The 16,336-nt window shown below is 46.9% G+C and overlaps 1 long non-coding RNA gene across 1 annotated transcript in view; it reads right to left on the reverse strand.

Moving 5' to 3' along the window:
* The window catches only part of LOC143781605 (uncharacterized), a 112,231-nt gene that overhangs the window by 79,243 nt on the left and 16,652 nt on the right, over nt 1–16,336 (reverse strand). The window contains exon 2 of the long non-coding RNA XR_013216774.1: nt 15,636–15,789. This is a non-coding gene — a long non-coding RNA (uncharacterized LOC143781605). The remainder of the gene's footprint in view (nt 1–15,635; nt 15,790–16,336) is intronic.

Raw genomic sequence — 16,336 nt, forward strand, 5'->3', positions numbered from 1 at the left:
CGCACAAGATTATACGCCCCTCGAAGATCTATCTTGGTGAACCAACTAGCCCCCTTAATCCGAGCAAACAAATCAGACAGTAGAGGCAAAGGGTACTGAAATTTGACCGTGATTTTATTGAGAAGGCGGTAATCTATACAAGGTCTCAGAGAACCATCCTTCTTGGCCACAAAAAAGAACCCTGCTCCCAACGGTGACGACGACGGGCGAATATGCCCTTTCTCCAAGGACTCCTTTATATAACTCCGCATAGCGGCGTGTTCTGGCACAGATAAATTAAAAAGTCGTCCCTTAGGAAATTTACTACCAGGAATCAAATTAATAGCACAATCACAATCCCTATGAGGAGGTAGGGCACTGGATTTGGGCTCATCAAATACATCCCGGTAATTTGACAAAAACTCAGGGACTTCAGAAGGAGTAGAAGGAGAAATTGACAACAACGGAACGTCACCATGTACCCCTTGACAACCCCAACTGGACACAGACATTGATTTCCAATCCAATACTGGATTATGGACCTGTAGCCATGGCAAACCCAAAACGACCACATCATGCATATTATGCAACACCAAAAAGCGAATATCCTCCTGGTGTGCAGGAGCCATGCACATGGTCAACTGAGTCCAGTACTGAGGCTTATTCTTGGCCAAAGGCGTAGCATCAATTCCCTTTAATGGAATAGGATACTGCAAGGGCTCCAAGAAAAAACCACAGCGCCTGGCAAACTCCAAGTCCATTAAATTCAGGGCAGCGCCTGAGTCCACAAATGCCATAACAGAGTAGGACGACAAAGAGCAAATCAGAGTAACGGACAAAAGAAATTTAGGCTGTACAGTACCAATGGTGACAGACCTAGCGAACCGCTTAGTGCGCTTAGGACAATCAGAGATAGCATGAGTGGGGTCACCACAGTAAAAACACAGCCCATTCTGACGTCTATGTTCCTGCCGTTCAGCTCGGGTCAAAGTCCTGTCACATTGCATAGGCTCAGGCCTTTGCTCAGAGGATACCGCCAAATGATGCACAACCTTGCGCTCACGCAAGCGCCGATCGATCTGAATGGCCAAGGACATTGATTAATTCAGACCAGCAGGCGTGGGAAACCCCACCATAACATCCTTAAGGGCTTCAGACAGACCTTTTCTGAAAATTGCTGCAAAGGCACACTCATTCCATTGAGTAAGCACAGACCACTTTCTAAACTTCTGGCAATATACCTCCGCTTCATCCTGACCCTGACACAAAGCCAGCAAGATTTTCTCTGCCTGATCCACAGAGTTAGGTTCATCATAAAGCAATCCAAGCGCCAGAAAAAACGCATCAACATTAAGCAATGCAGGATCTCCTGGCGCAAGGGAGAATGCCCAGTCTTGAGGGTCGCCATGTAACAAAGAAATAATGATCTTTACTTGCTGAATGGGGTCACCAGAGGAGCGGGGTTTCAAAGCAAGAAACAGTTTACAATTATTTTTGAAATTCAGAAATGTAGATCTATCTCCAAAAAACAAATCAGGAATTGGAATTCTAGGCTCTAACATAGGATTCTGAACTACATAATCTTGAATGCTTTGTACCCTCGCAGTGAGGTGATCAACACAAGAGGACAGACCTTGAATGTCCATATCTACACCTGAGTCCTGAACCACCCAGAGGTTAAAGGGAACCTATCACCCCGTTTTTTAAAGATTAGATAAAAATAGTGTGAAATAGGGGCAGAGCTGGGCTTTACATTAGTGCCTCTTTGGTGCCTTTACACCCCCGTTAGGCTGCCGAAATACCTTAGTGAAGTGGCCGTTTTGTCCTGTCACTCAAGCTGGTCAGGTCGGATGGGCGTGGTCACAGCGCTGTTTGTCCCCCAGGATCCTGCTCATCATTACGTTGGTGGCGTAGTGGTGTGCGCATGTCCAGCAGATGAATCCACTGCCCAGGAGATGAATAACGGCGCGGTCTTCGCTATTCAGCCGTTTACCGGTGGGCGCGGCCATCTTTCCTGTGGCTGCGCCTGCGCAGATGGAGCGCTCTGCTGCCCGGGGCTTCAGGAAAATGGCCGCCGCGATCTCCAGCTGCGCAGATGGAGATCGCGGCGGCCATTTTCCTGAAGCCCCGGGCAGCAGAGCGCTCCATCTGCGCAGGCGCGGCCACAGGAAAGATGGCCGCGCCCACCGGTAAACGGCTGAATAGCGAAGACCGCGCCGTTATTCATCTCCTGGGCAGTGGATTCATCTGCTGGACATGCGCACACCACTACGCCACCAACGTAATGATGAGCAGGATCCTGGGGGACAAACAGCGCTGTGACCACGCCCATCCGACCTGACCAGCTTGAGTGACAGGACAAAACGGCCACTTCACTAAGGTATTTCGGCAGCCTAACGGGGGTGTAAAGGCACCAAAGAGGCACTAATGTAAAGCCCAGCTCTGCCCCTATTTCACACTATTTTTATCTAATCTTTAAAAAACGGGGTGATAGGTTCCCTTTAAGGGGAAAAGAAAGACAAAACACACTGCAGAGAAAAAAAAATGGTCTCAGAACTTCTCTTATCCCTCTATTGAGATGCATTAACACTTTGTGGGCCAGCTGTACTGTTATGGATCTGGTGGTTAGGTGCACCTGGAATGACCTGATGGTTAAACTAGATGACAGGACAAGCTCTGGGAAGTGGGAACTCTGCTGACCGCAAACCCTAATCCTATAACACACAACTAGAAATAGCTGTGGAGCGTACCTAACTCTCCCTAGACGCCTCTTCACAGCCTAAGAGCTAACTACCCCTAAAGATAGGAAGTAAAGCCTTACCTTGCCTCAGAGAAATTCCCCAAAAGGAAAAGGCAGCCCCCCACATATATTAACTGTGAGTTAAGAGGAAAGTCACAAACACAGGGATGAAACAGGTTTCAGCAAAGAAGGCCACACTTACTAAAAAGACTGAGGATAGGAAAGGGATCTATGCGGTCAGCACAAAAAACTACAAAAAGCCACGCAGAGTGTGCAAAAAGACCCCCGCACCGAATCACGATGCGGAGGTGCCACTCTGCACCCCAGAGCTTCCAGCTAGCAAGGCAATATAATATAAGCAAGCTGGACTAGAAATTAGCTAGTACTAACAAATATATTCAGTACAAAATGAACAACAAATGAACTAGTAGGAACTTAGCTTCTGCTGGAGTAGACAGGTCATCAGAAGGATCCAAGAGAGATCTGAACCAGTACACTACTGATACATTGTCAGCTGGCATTGAGTAACGATCTGAGTGGAGTTAATTAGAGAAGCCAGCCTAGCCGCAAACGAGAGCAGCTGAGGGAGCAACCTCAGAACCAGCAGTTCCACTCACAGCCACCAGAGGGAGTCCACGGACAGAACTCGCCGAAGTACCATTCATGACCACAGGAGGGAGTTCGAGAACGGAATTCACAACACTTCACATCATGGGTCCACACAGGATCTGATTTCCCCCAGCTCCTGTCCTCTCCTTATGTCCAGGAGTAGTCAGACAGGTTGGGGTAGTTTTCTGGCCTCCCACACCTGACAAAGGTGCCTGGTGGATTAAGGCACTACAGGGGGTCATTGTTTCAACAAGCTAGTTCAATATGTCATTAGCATATTAGCTAACAGGTTTATTCACTGACCCTGTGGAGAGATAACAGCACAGTACTGTGGGGGCTGATATCAGATGGCAAATAACAGCAATTCATCAATTGGCAAATAACTCATACTACAAGAGAGCACCATGATAATCAGTAAAATATAAATATACACAAAATGATACCCACATAACATATCACACCATCACAACCGGGATGGGGACATAAACCAGGATGGGGACGTATACCAGGATGGGCCCCAGGATCAGGGACATATACCAGGATTGAGCCCAGGATAAGCACCATATACCAGGGTGGGAACATACACCAGGATGGGGCCCAGGATGAGGGTCATATACCAGTATGAGGACATATTCCAGGATGAGGGCCATACACTAGAAAGGAACATATCACAGGATGGGGCCAAGTATGAGGCCATGTACCAGGATGGGGAAATATACCAGGATATGTGCATTATATCAGGATGAGGGCCATATACCAGGAAGGAGAGACATATATCAGGATGTGGCCAAGAATAAGAGCCATATACCAGGATGGGGAAAGATAGGATGAGGGTCATATACCAGGATGGGGCCCAGGATGAGGGCCATATACCAGGATGGGGACATTTACCAGAATGGGGAACGTATACCAGTATGTAGAACATATACCAGGATGGGTGCCAGGATGGGGAACATATAACGGATAGGTTGTGTATACTACATGTAGGACAATATGCTGTGCATTATACTACATGGATGACTATGGGCTGTGCATTATACTGTATAGAGGACTGTGGGGGTGCATTATATTGTATGCAGGATTATAGAGGGAGCATTATATTATTTGGAGGACTATGAGGGGTGCATTATATTTTAGGGAGCAGTAGGAGTGGTACGTTATACTATATGGAGGACAATGAGGGGGGCATTATACTTTATGGAGGACTATAGGAAGTTCATTATACTTTATGGAGGACTATGGGGAGTACATTATTCTTCTGCTAGTCTTCCTCGTCTCCCATGTCAAATAGTAAACGATCTGTTTAATAGATTTTTATTTGCGTTAGTTTATCGTCAGTTCCCGCTGCGCCATCATTTTGTCAGGTGTTGGCAAATGTATCTACAAAAAGGAAAGCGATCTCCAATTATCCATTTGAGAACCTGTCATCAGCCGCGTCACTCACCGGAGAAATTAATATATAGTGACAGGAGCTGCAAGTCACACATTATATTGTGGAATATGGGAGAAGACAGCGTTCGCTTTTGATTTTTTTTTTTTCTATTTAAGGTTTTTAGTTTGAGGGAAAATGACTTATTTTATGTAAAAATATTTAATATCTGAATAATCGGGATGGTATGAACTTGGATTCATGTATTTTCTTAATATATGTATCATGTTAATAAAAAATCTTAACAAATGAATTAACAATGACTGTTTTTTTCTATTGGAAAAGTGATTTAGAAAATGTTTTACATATATAAAATTAATGGTTTAACTTTTTTTTATATCCAGAGCATTTTTTTCTTTATTAATAGGATCTGTATGTATGGTACTAGAGCGCCCACTGGTGGATATTTGGAGTATTTTTTACAGATATCGCGTCAATTTACAGACATATCAAAAATGACTATGGCCACTGGTCATCATTGTGCTTTTTTGTGTTATTGTATATGTTGCTATGTTTTGTGCCAAATCCTTCAAAATGGTGTTGATGAATTTTGCCCGAAATCAAATATGCTCTTTTTTTCCTCATTTTCCCTTTTACTGCATCTTTTTAGAGCGCAAAGTTGTATATTCTGCTAAAATGTCGCAAAAAAATAATTGCGCAAAAAAAATTCACTAAAAAAAAGTAACTGGAGTACAGTTTAGTAAAATATTTACAACTTTTTAAAAAGCCAAAAATTATGAATTTTCTGTCCCATAATAGGATGTCATTCCTTGCATTTGTGGTGGCGCAAGCAGAATCATGACAGAAGGAAGCGCAATGGCTGCAGGCTCGGACTGGCCCACTGAAAGACTGGACAATTTCCCGGTGGGCCCCTGTGCTGGGGTATAACAAGTATGGTAACAGATGGCTCGACCATGTCCCAGCCCGCGGAGAAGGGGACCCTGCCAGAGTAGATACATGTGGTATTTTTCTATGGCTATGTGGAGGCAATATGTGATCTTGTGGGGGTATTTGTCCCTTGCATCTTGTATTATTTGGTTACTGTGTGGTGGTAATATATGTGCTCTGGTCATGGTGTGGCGGTATTTGTCCCTTATATGTGGTACTATTTAGTCATTTGTAGTCACAATACGTGGTCTAGTCATGGTGTAGCGGTATTTGTCCCTTATATGTGCTACTATTTAGTCACTTTGTAGTCACAATACGTGGTCTAGTCATGGTGTAGCGGTATTTGTCCCTTGTATGTGGTATTAGTCGGTCACCAAGTGGTGATAATATGTGCTCTGGTCATGGTGTTACTCCCTTCTATGTGGTATTATTTGGTCACTGTTTGGCGGCAATATGTGGTATGGCCATGATGTGGTGGTATTTGTCCCTTGTATGTGGTATTATTTGGTCACCGTGTTTGAGTAATATATGATCTCATCATATTGTGGAGGTATTTGTCCCTTCTGTGTGGTATTATACGGTCACTATGTGGTAAAAATATGTGTTCTGGTCATGGTGTGGTGGTATTTGTCCCTTGCATGTGGTACTATTTGGTTACTATGTGGTGGTATACTGTACTTTGTGGACGATATTTCTCCCTTGTATGTGGTATTATTGGTCACTGTGCGGTGGTAGTATGTGGTCTTGTCATAGTGTGGTGGTATTTGTCCCTTGTATGTGGTATTATTTGGACACTATGTGGTCTGGTCATGCTGTGGTGGTATTCATCCCTTGTTTGTGGTATTATTCGGCTGCTGCTCCATTTTGAAACGGAGATAAAAGTGTCTCTTCGGGTATTAAAATTCTTCATTGTTCCGATCAATGCGTGTCCCAGCAGTTGGAGCCTGTGGATTCTGCGGATATGTGATACTTATTTTCAATGAAGGACCCCTTTAATGTAAACCAGTGTATTTGAACATCCAGTTAAGGTGGGCACAGTAGGTGTTCAAGAGCCATCTATGTTTTCCAATCAGCGCTCCACTATAAAGGGGATAACAAGTAACAAATATTTGCATTTAGCTGTAGTGGGGGCTCCTAGAGTCAATACCTCCTGCGGGTCCCAGGCACCTCAGTCTGACCCTGATGACAGGTAATTCATAGAAATTGTGAAACTGATAGTGTGCGCCCTCTGGTGGCCAATGTGAAAAAAACCTATAATATTCTCAAATTTATTTTAGGAATTGTTAGATTCAGGGGCAGACACTGACAGCTTGGGGCCCCTGTGCAAGAAATGAGTCTGGGTCCCCCCTCCTTTTATGGAGACCAAGCTACAGATATATTTATATATATTTTTTTACAGTCTCCTCTCATTATATACAGCTCTGGCAAAAATTAAGAGACCACTGCAAAATGTTCAGTTTGTCTGATTTTTCTCTTTATTGGTATATTTTTGAGTAAAATGTAAATTGTTCTTTTAGTCTATAAACTTCTGACATGTCTCCGAATTTCCAAGCAATAAATGTTGTTTTTATTCTGAAAAGGAGAAATGGTCAAAAAAAAGCAAAAAACAGTGCTTTCAGACCTCAAATAATACAAAGAAAACAAGTTCATAATCATTTAGAAACAACAATACTAATGTTTTATCTCAGGAAGAGTTCAGAAATCAATATTTTGTGGAATAACCATGATTTTTAAAAACAACTTTCATGCGTCTTGGCATGCTTTCCACCAGTCTTTCACACTGCTGCTTCTGGCACAAAAATTTCAGCAGCTCTTCATTGTTTGAGTACTTGTGACTATCCATCATCCTCTTGATTACATTCCAGAGGTTTTCAGTGGGGTTCAGGTCTGGAGATTGGGCTGACCATGGCAGAGTTTTGATGTGGTGGTCTCTTAATTTTTTTCCAGAGCTGTATATTGCCGGCCCTTATTACACACTGTCCTCTCTCTATGTACAGCACCGTCCCTTATTACATAGTTCCCTCTTGTTATATACAGCACCGTCCCTTACAAGTCGGATTCTCGTTATTTTTGTTATTTATACCTCCCTGTTCTTTACTACATAACGTCTGCTCTTGTTAGATATAAACTGAAGTGTCTGCTGATTGAGCATGGGAAAGCTTCATTTGTGATGGATGGGCTGATGGAGTGGTCTTCTGGTCAGATGTTAGCCCATCAGCATTCATTTTACAAGAGAGGACTATGTAATAAAGAGAGGGCGCCGTGAATAACAAAAATGAGAATACTCAATGTAATAATGGACGGCGCGCCACATAACGGGACACTATAAAATAAAGGATGGCACCATACAAAAATAGAGAGTAATAAGACGCGATTTCGGGATACGGACACCGCTGAAGAGGTCACAGGAAGCGAGCACCAATAGCAGGATTCAGGGTAAGGGATATGGGATACTACATCTGACTAGGGATGGAGGCCATACAGTTGCATACACACCAACCATCTAGCATAACCATAGGGATTGCTCAGGCACCTTACTATTGGGGAGGGTGCTTTTATACAAGATGTCTCCAAGCCAGTGGCTGACAGACACCTTGCAAGCGAACATACATTTAACTAAATGCCCCCCAGCTGTTGCTGGGAACATTTACCATATGCATGTGCTGCCCCTTTTAGAATGGGGGAGCGAGTGCACACGCACCCTAGGCACGCCACCGGGACACAGTGCATTGTGCACAGAGGACGAAGGAGGTAGGAGCATGTCGGGGGCCGTTGAGTAAGCTGCGTCCCTGCATGGAGGGAGGACACCATGCCAGGCATAGCACTACATGCCCCTTCCTCTGATAATTTGTCTTTTTCTGCAACACATGAAAAAACCTGATTCTACTCACCTTTCTTAGCTCCCACGCCACATGGCGTCCTCTTCTGCAACTGGCGCAGGAGCCGCCAGCTGACTTTGGTATCCCCACCATCACTCATGTTGTCACTGACATATGCCCCACAGTTATGGGCATGCCAAGGTCACCTGCTGGACGCAATTTGGCCAGCGGCGTGTACTGCAGTGGAACTGGAGGATCCTCTGCGCTGCAATATATTTTGGCTGAATGTGCGTCCTAGGATGCAGATCTAGCTGAAATATTCGCTGTTGTCAGTGGCCTCACTCCACCTCTGGGCCCGATGCAGCTACACCGGTGATTTGTCTGCCCTGGGAAACCCATGTTAAGCGATACTTACCCTGTTAGGGCTAGCGGAACGCACCGAGTAAATATAAATGTTTTATTGAAGTAGATGCGTTCGCAGCCCGGGGTCCACCGTGCAGGAGAACCTGCTGCTAGTAAACGGCGGCACTATATGGCGGTATGAACTAGCTCTGTTAGTTTCACAGAGTAGCCGAGAAAGCAAAGCTCTGTGTCCTGTTTGACTTCACAGAGGCACAGGCTAACTACCCAAAAGAGAGCAGTCATTGGTCATGCATGAACACATAACTCCTCGCCGGAGATGCCAGCATTCTAAGGGCTTATTTCGGCCAGGTCCCTGAATACATACACACACAATCTCCTCGCCGGAGGTGCCAGCATTCTAGGGGCTTATTTCAACCGGGTCCCTGAACACAAACTCACATGACCACACTGGCGCAAAGCACATAACTTTAGAAAGACACTAGCGCATGGCCGTGCGGCCATGCGAGCCTTAAATAGTTGCAGCACGTACAGGACCTTCCTAGGAAGACCAATGAGAGGCTGCTACAGAGCCTGCGCACCTACAGGACCTTCCTAGAAGGACCAATAGATTAGACTGCAGTGTCTGAACATGTGACCCTCGATCTCCACTGAGAGATCTTACCCTGGGCATGCTCAGAACGGGAAAAGCAGGACTTAGTCCCAGAAGCGTCTGCTCGCCGCTGCCCAACACTGACTTCAATGGCAGAAGCAGGAGAAGCAGCAGTAACTCTTTGTACAGAGTCAGCCTGAGCGAGACACTGGGACTGACGTCTCCGCTGAGCAGGCTCCACTGCAGCAGGAGAAGAATGGGAGACCGCAGCGGAGATGGCCCAAGATTCCCCCTGTGCAGAGGGGGAAACTCGACCCCTAAGATTACCCCCCCTCCTTGGATCTTGCTACGCTCGAAGGCAGCAACGAGCTGTGGAGCCCAAATGTGCTCAGCAGGCTCCCAGGACCTGTCCTCAGGGCCATAACCCTTCCAGTCCACCAAATAAATTTTTTTGCCACGTACCACCTTGCACCCCAAAATAGCATTCACCTCGTAATCGTCCGTAGACGAACCCAATGTCCCAGCAGATGACTCGGAAAACCGGGACATGTATACGGGTTTCAAGGGACATGTATACGGGTTTCAAGGGACACATGAAAGGTGTCGGTGATACCCAGGCGTGGTGGAAGGGCTAAACGATAGACCACAGGGTTAACCTGCTTGAGGACTTTGAAAGGACCCAAGTAGTGAGGTGCAAACTTAGTGGACTCAACTCGCAGCCTGATGTTATGGGCGGAGAGCCACACCAGGTCGCCAGGAGCAAAGGTCGGAGCGGGACGCCGATGTGCATCGGTGGAGGACCTCATTCTCTCCTTGGAAGCCCGAATGGCATCCTGAGTGCTGTCCCAAATATCCCGTGCCTCCACAGCCCAGTCTGCAACCCTGGAGTCGGCGGAAGACGCGGGCATAGGCACAAGTACCCGCGGATGCTGACCATAGTTGAGGAGGAATGGGGTTTGTCCAGTGGAGTCGGCTACGGCATTGTTCAGTGCAAACTCCGCCCATGATAGCAAGGATGCCCAGTCATCCTGCCTGGCAGAGACAAAATGTCGCAGATATGTGACCAGGGTCTGGTTGGCCCTCTCTACCAACCCATTCGTCTCGGGATGATATGCAGAGGAGAGATTTAACTCAATGCTGAGAAGACGACAAAGCTCTCTCCAGAACCGAGACGCAAACTGGGGACCCCGGTCACTGACAATTTTGTCCGGCATACCGTGTAGGCGGAAGATGTGTTTTATGAACAACGCTGCCAAAGCCCGTGCAGAAGGTAACCGTGGTAGCGGCACCAAATGCACCATTTTCGAGAAATGATCGGTGATGACCCAAATGATGGTACAGCCACGAGACTTGGGCAAACCCACTACAAAGTCCATCCCGACCATCTCCCAGGGCCTGTCTGCCACCGGCAAGGGATAGAGTAGCCCAGCTGGCTGTTGTCGAGGAGACATATTTTTGGCGCAGGATACACACGCCTGAATATACTCTCTGACATCTCGGACCATATGTGGCCACCAGTACATCCTCGCCAGCAGCTCAGATGTCCTCTTTGTCCCAAAGTGTCCACCCACCCTGGACGAATGAGCCCAAGAGAGAACCTCCGGTCGCAAATTAATGGGCACAAAAGTCTTGCCCGGAGGCACAGACTCTAGCGAAACCGGAGCTACGGTTCTCAGGCTCTCCGAAGGGACAATAAGCCGAGGCTCTCCTTCCTCCTCCTCAGATGACACAACAGAGCGAGAGAGGGCGTCAGCACGAATGTTCCTCTCCCCAGCGAGATAATGGAGGGTGAAGTGGAACCGGGAGAAGAACAAGGACCATCTGGCCTGGCGAGAATTTAGCCACTGGGCTGTTTGCAAATATAACAAGTTTTTGTGGTCCGTGAAGACTTGAAAGGATAAACGAGCCCCCTCCAAGAGATGTCTCCACTCCGAGAAAGCCAACTTCATCGCCAGCAACTCCCTGTCCCCGATGGAATAATTCCTCTCCGCTGGTGTGAAGGTCTTGGAGAAGAAGAAGCACGGATGCTTCCGACCTTGAGCATCCTTTTGGAAGAGGACTGCTCCTGCACCAACGGAAGAGGCATCCACCTACATTATGAACGGCTTATCAACATCGGGACGATGTAGGATGGGAGCGCTAGCAAAATGAGATTTAATAGAAGAAAAGGACCTGGAGACCTCTTCAGACCACAATTTGGGATTTGCTCCCTTCTTGGTGAGGGCTACCAAGGGAGCTACCAAAGTTGAGAAGTGCGGAATGAACTGGCGATAATAATTAATGAACCCCATAAAGCGCTGCACCGCTTTAAGAGAATGGGGTTCTTGCCAGTCCATCACAGCCTGTAGTTTGGCAGGATCCATAGCCAATCCCTGGGCTGAGATGATATAGCCCAGGAAAGGTAAAGACTCCTGCTCAAACATACACTTCTCCAACTTTGCATAAAGAGAATTTGCCCGTAAGAGGTCGAAGACTCTGCCAACATCTCTCCAGTGGGAGTCAATATCTGGACAGAAGATGAGAATATCATCCAGATAGACTACGACCGAGGTGGAGAGCATATCCCGGAAGATGTCATTGACAAAGTCTTGGAAGACGGCCGGGGCATTACAGAGCCCGAAGGGCATCACCAGATACTCATAGTGCCCATCTCTGGTGTTAAACGCAGTCTTCCATTCGTCCCACTCACGGATGCGAATCAGGTTATATTCACCCCGCAGATCTAATTTGGTAAATACCCTTGCTCCCCGAAGCCTATCAAAAAGCTCAGAAATGAGGGGCAGCGGGTACTTATTTTTTACGGTGATGGCGTTAAGACCCCTATAATCTATGCAAGGACGTAACTCTCCATTCTTCTTCTGCACGAAGAAGAACCCCGCCCCTGCAGGTGACACTGACTTCCTAATGAACCCTCTTGCCAAATTCTCCTGGATGTATTGGGACATAGCCTCCGTTTCCGGGAGAGAGAGGGGATAGACATGTCCCCGAGGAGGTTCTGCTCCAGGCAAGAGATCAATAGGACAGTCATAGGGATGGTGAGGCGGAAGGGTCTCCACAGCCTTTTTGGAGAAGATGTCTGCATAGGACCAATAGCATTTGGGAAGAGAAGAGAGATCTGCGGGTATCTCAGTGGTGGAAACCTGAATGCACTCTTTCACACATCTGCCCTTACAAGCTTCACTCCAACCCAATATCCTCCCTGAGGTCCACTCAATATGTGGGGAGTGGAAACGGAGCCAGGGTATCCCCAACAGAATCTCATCCATTCCCTCGGGAAGGACAAGAAGGGAAATTATCTCCTGGTGGGACGGAGACATGGCTAACGTGAAAGGGACAGTCTGATGTGTGATTTGTAATGGAAGTGTTGACCCATTTACCACTCTAACTGTTACAGGTTTAGCAAGCATTACCAGAGGTATTGTGTGGCGCAAAGCAAAAGCAGAGGACAAGAAATTTCCCTCTTCTCCAGAATCCACACAAAGCTCAACTGTATGAGTGGATGAGCCTAAGAGGATTGTCCCTTTAAAGGACAACTTGGAGGAAAATGCCGCTGAGTCTAGTGAACCCCCTCCTATGGTCGCTAGATGCGATCGTTTTCCCGACCGCCATGGACATTGATTAGCATAATGTCCCAGTTGTTGGCAATTTTTACACACCACCGGTACTGGAGCGGTCTGAGACCTAGGTCCCGCTCGAGAAACCTCCATGGCCTCATGGGAGTCGGACGCCAGAACAGGAGATTCTAGAGGTTTGGCAAAGGTGGGAGCCAGCCAAAACCTCTGCCTACACTGGATCCGCTCCAACCTCCGCTCGTTAAAACGGAGATCGATGCGGGTAGAGATGGAAATGAGCTCCTCCAGTGTGGCGGGAATCTCCCTGGTGGCTAAGGCGTCCTTTACATGATCTGCCAGACCTTTCCAAAACACGGGAAAAAGGACTTTATCTGGCTATTCTAGCTCAGAGGCTAGAGTCCGGAATTGGATGGCAAACTGGCTGACCATGGAAGAACCCTGAGTATTTGCCAACAATTGGAGGCCGGTATCGTGGTCCCAAAAAGACCTGCCTCAGAGCGTCCAAGAAAGAGGAGCACTCTGTACCACACGATCATCAAGCTCCCAAAGCGGCGTTGCCCTCTCCAACGCCCTGTCCGACAAAAGAGATATAATGAAGCCCACTTTCGCCCGTTCCATAGGGAAACGTGCAGTCAGAAGCTCGAGATGTATGGAGCACTGGCTCACGAATCCCCGACATAGCTTACTATCACCAGCAAACTTGTCTGGAAGCAGGAGACGGGATATAGACGGAGCAGGAGTGGCAGTGGACAAACTGGCTGCAGCTACACTTGCAGCCTGAACAGCGACAGCAGTGACGTCCACAGCTGAGGTTGTACGCTCTAGAGCTGCCAACCTACCCTCCAGCTGCTGGATGTACCGCTGTAGACGCTGATCGTCCGCCATTTACTAGCCAGACCCTGGCGCTAGTGTACTGTTAGGGCTAGCGGAACGCACCGAGTAAATATAAATGTTTTATTGAAGTAGATGCGTTCGCAGCCCGGGGTCCACCGTGCAGGAGAACCTGGTGCTAGTAAACGGCGGCACTATATGGCGGTATGAACTAGCTCTGTTAGTTTCACAGAGTAGCCGAGAAAGCAAAGCTCTGTGTCCTGTTTGACTTCACAGAGGCACAGGCTAACTACCCAAAAGAGAGCAGTCAGTGGTCATGCATGCACACATAACTCCTCGCCGGAGGTGCCAGCATTCTAAGGGCTTATTTCGGCCAGGTCCCTGAATACATACACACACAATCTCCTCGCCGGAGGTGCCAGCATTCTAGGGGCTTATTTCAGCCGGGTCCCTGAACACAAACTCACATGACCACACTGGCGCAAAGCACATAACTTTAGAAAGACACTAGCGCATGGCCGTGCGGCCATGCGAGCCTTAAAGGGAACCTGTCACCCCGTTTTTTCATTATGAGATAAAAATACTGTTAAATAGGGCCTGAGCTGTGCGTTACATTAGTGTATTTTGTGTACCCTGATTCCCCACCTATGCTGCCGAAATACCTTACCAAAGTCGCCGAGTTCGCATCTCGGCTTCAGGAAAATGGCCGCCGCGATCTCCATCTGCGCACGCACGGCATCCCGCAGCCATTTTCCTGAAGCCCCGGGCAGCAGAGCGCTCCATCTGCGCACGCGCGGCCTCAGGAAGATGGCCGCCCCCACGATAACCAGCGGAATAGCGCAGATAGCGCTCTTTTTCTTCACCTGCGCAGTGGATTCGGCAGTTGGGCATGCGCAAACCACTACGCCACCAACGGAAAGATAAGCAAGATCTGGGGGAAGAAACAGCAATGTCACCACGCCCATTTGACCAGACCAGCCTGATTGACGGCGAAAACGGCGACTTTGGTAAGGTATTTCGGCAGCATAGGTGGGGAATCGGGGTCCACAAAATACACTAATGTAACGCACAGCTCAGGCATCATCCATCAAGTGCTGGAGAATAAGGCCGGAGTCACACTAGAGAGGAATACGGACGAGTGCTATGCGAGAATAAATCGCATAGCACTTGGACCAATGTTAATCTATGGGGCAGCTCCCATCATCCGCTTTTTTCTTGGCCGTATTATACGTGCGATTTGCATCGTATATCGGCCGAGACTCGCCAATGCAAGTCTATGGGTGCGAGAAAAAAACGGAGAACATACGGACCATCAGTGAGACTTGCGAAAAATGCGCACGCATTTTCCTCATTTCAGCCTATTGAGCCATTAAATTCAATGGGGAAAAGCATTGAGAAATACGCATGTCATACGGATTACATACGGATGTCACACAGAAACATAGATGCGAGGAAATCGCATCATTGCATTGCACACGGATGACATACGGATCACTGTTCACGAAACATTGATGCGATTCTCATCCGTGAAAAACGGACCGATTTTTTATACGTTATGTGTGACGCCGGCCTAAGACTCAGGGGCTAAACTCACATTCACTACATGGACGTCCGATGAAAGATGAGAATAATCCTATTCATGGGCCGTATTGATCCAGAGGAAGGCAAAACCCTCTGGTGAGGAATAGAACAATTCTCCTATAGGGGGGAAATTCCTTCCTGACCCCAAATAAACCATGCCAGTGAAAATAAATCCCAGGATTAAGGGCTGAGACCAAACCTGTGGAATTAAATGAAATTTTATTAAACAATTTACCTTTTTCAATGGGACCGTGATGTGATCGCGGGTCACCGATGAGCTGCTATGACAGCTGAAGACCCTCGTGCTTGTTATCACATTGCTCCCTAGCCTGAGGCCGGACTTCAAAGGAGACAATCAGACGATCGCAGCCTCAAGTCTCCTAAGGGGACTAACAAAAAACAGTGAAAAGTAAAAAAAAAGTTTTGAAAAACATAAGTTTAAATCATCCCCCTTTTCCTCCATTAAAAAGATTACAAAGCTACACATATGTGGTATCACCGCTTTAAGAAATGTACGACCTATCAAAATATCAAAATAATTAATCCGATCGGCAAACTCCATAAATCAAAAAAATTAAAGAACGACAAAATTATGTTTTTTTGGTCACTGCAATACAACAAAAAATGCTGTAACAAGCGATCAAAACTTCACTGCAATCCCAAAATGGTATAAATAAAAATGCCACCTTACCCCGCAAAAAATGAGACATCACACAGCCCCATCAACTGAAAAATAAAAAATGTTATGGGTCACAGAAAATGGCGACACAACCAGAAAAACATTTAAAAAAAACCCCAAAACTTCAGATTTTTTTTCACCACTAAAATAATAAAAACACTGGACATGTTTGGTATCGCCGTGATCGTACTGCTGAGCAGAATCCTACTGCAAGGTCATTCTTACCACACAATGTACACTGTAAAAGCAATTCCCAA

The sequence above is a fragment of the Ranitomeya variabilis genome, chromosome 6 (assembly GCF_051348905.1).
Source record: "Ranitomeya variabilis isolate aRanVar5 chromosome 6, aRanVar5.hap1, whole genome shotgun sequence".
NCBI lineage: Eukaryota > Metazoa > Chordata > Amphibia > Anura > Dendrobatidae > Ranitomeya > Ranitomeya variabilis.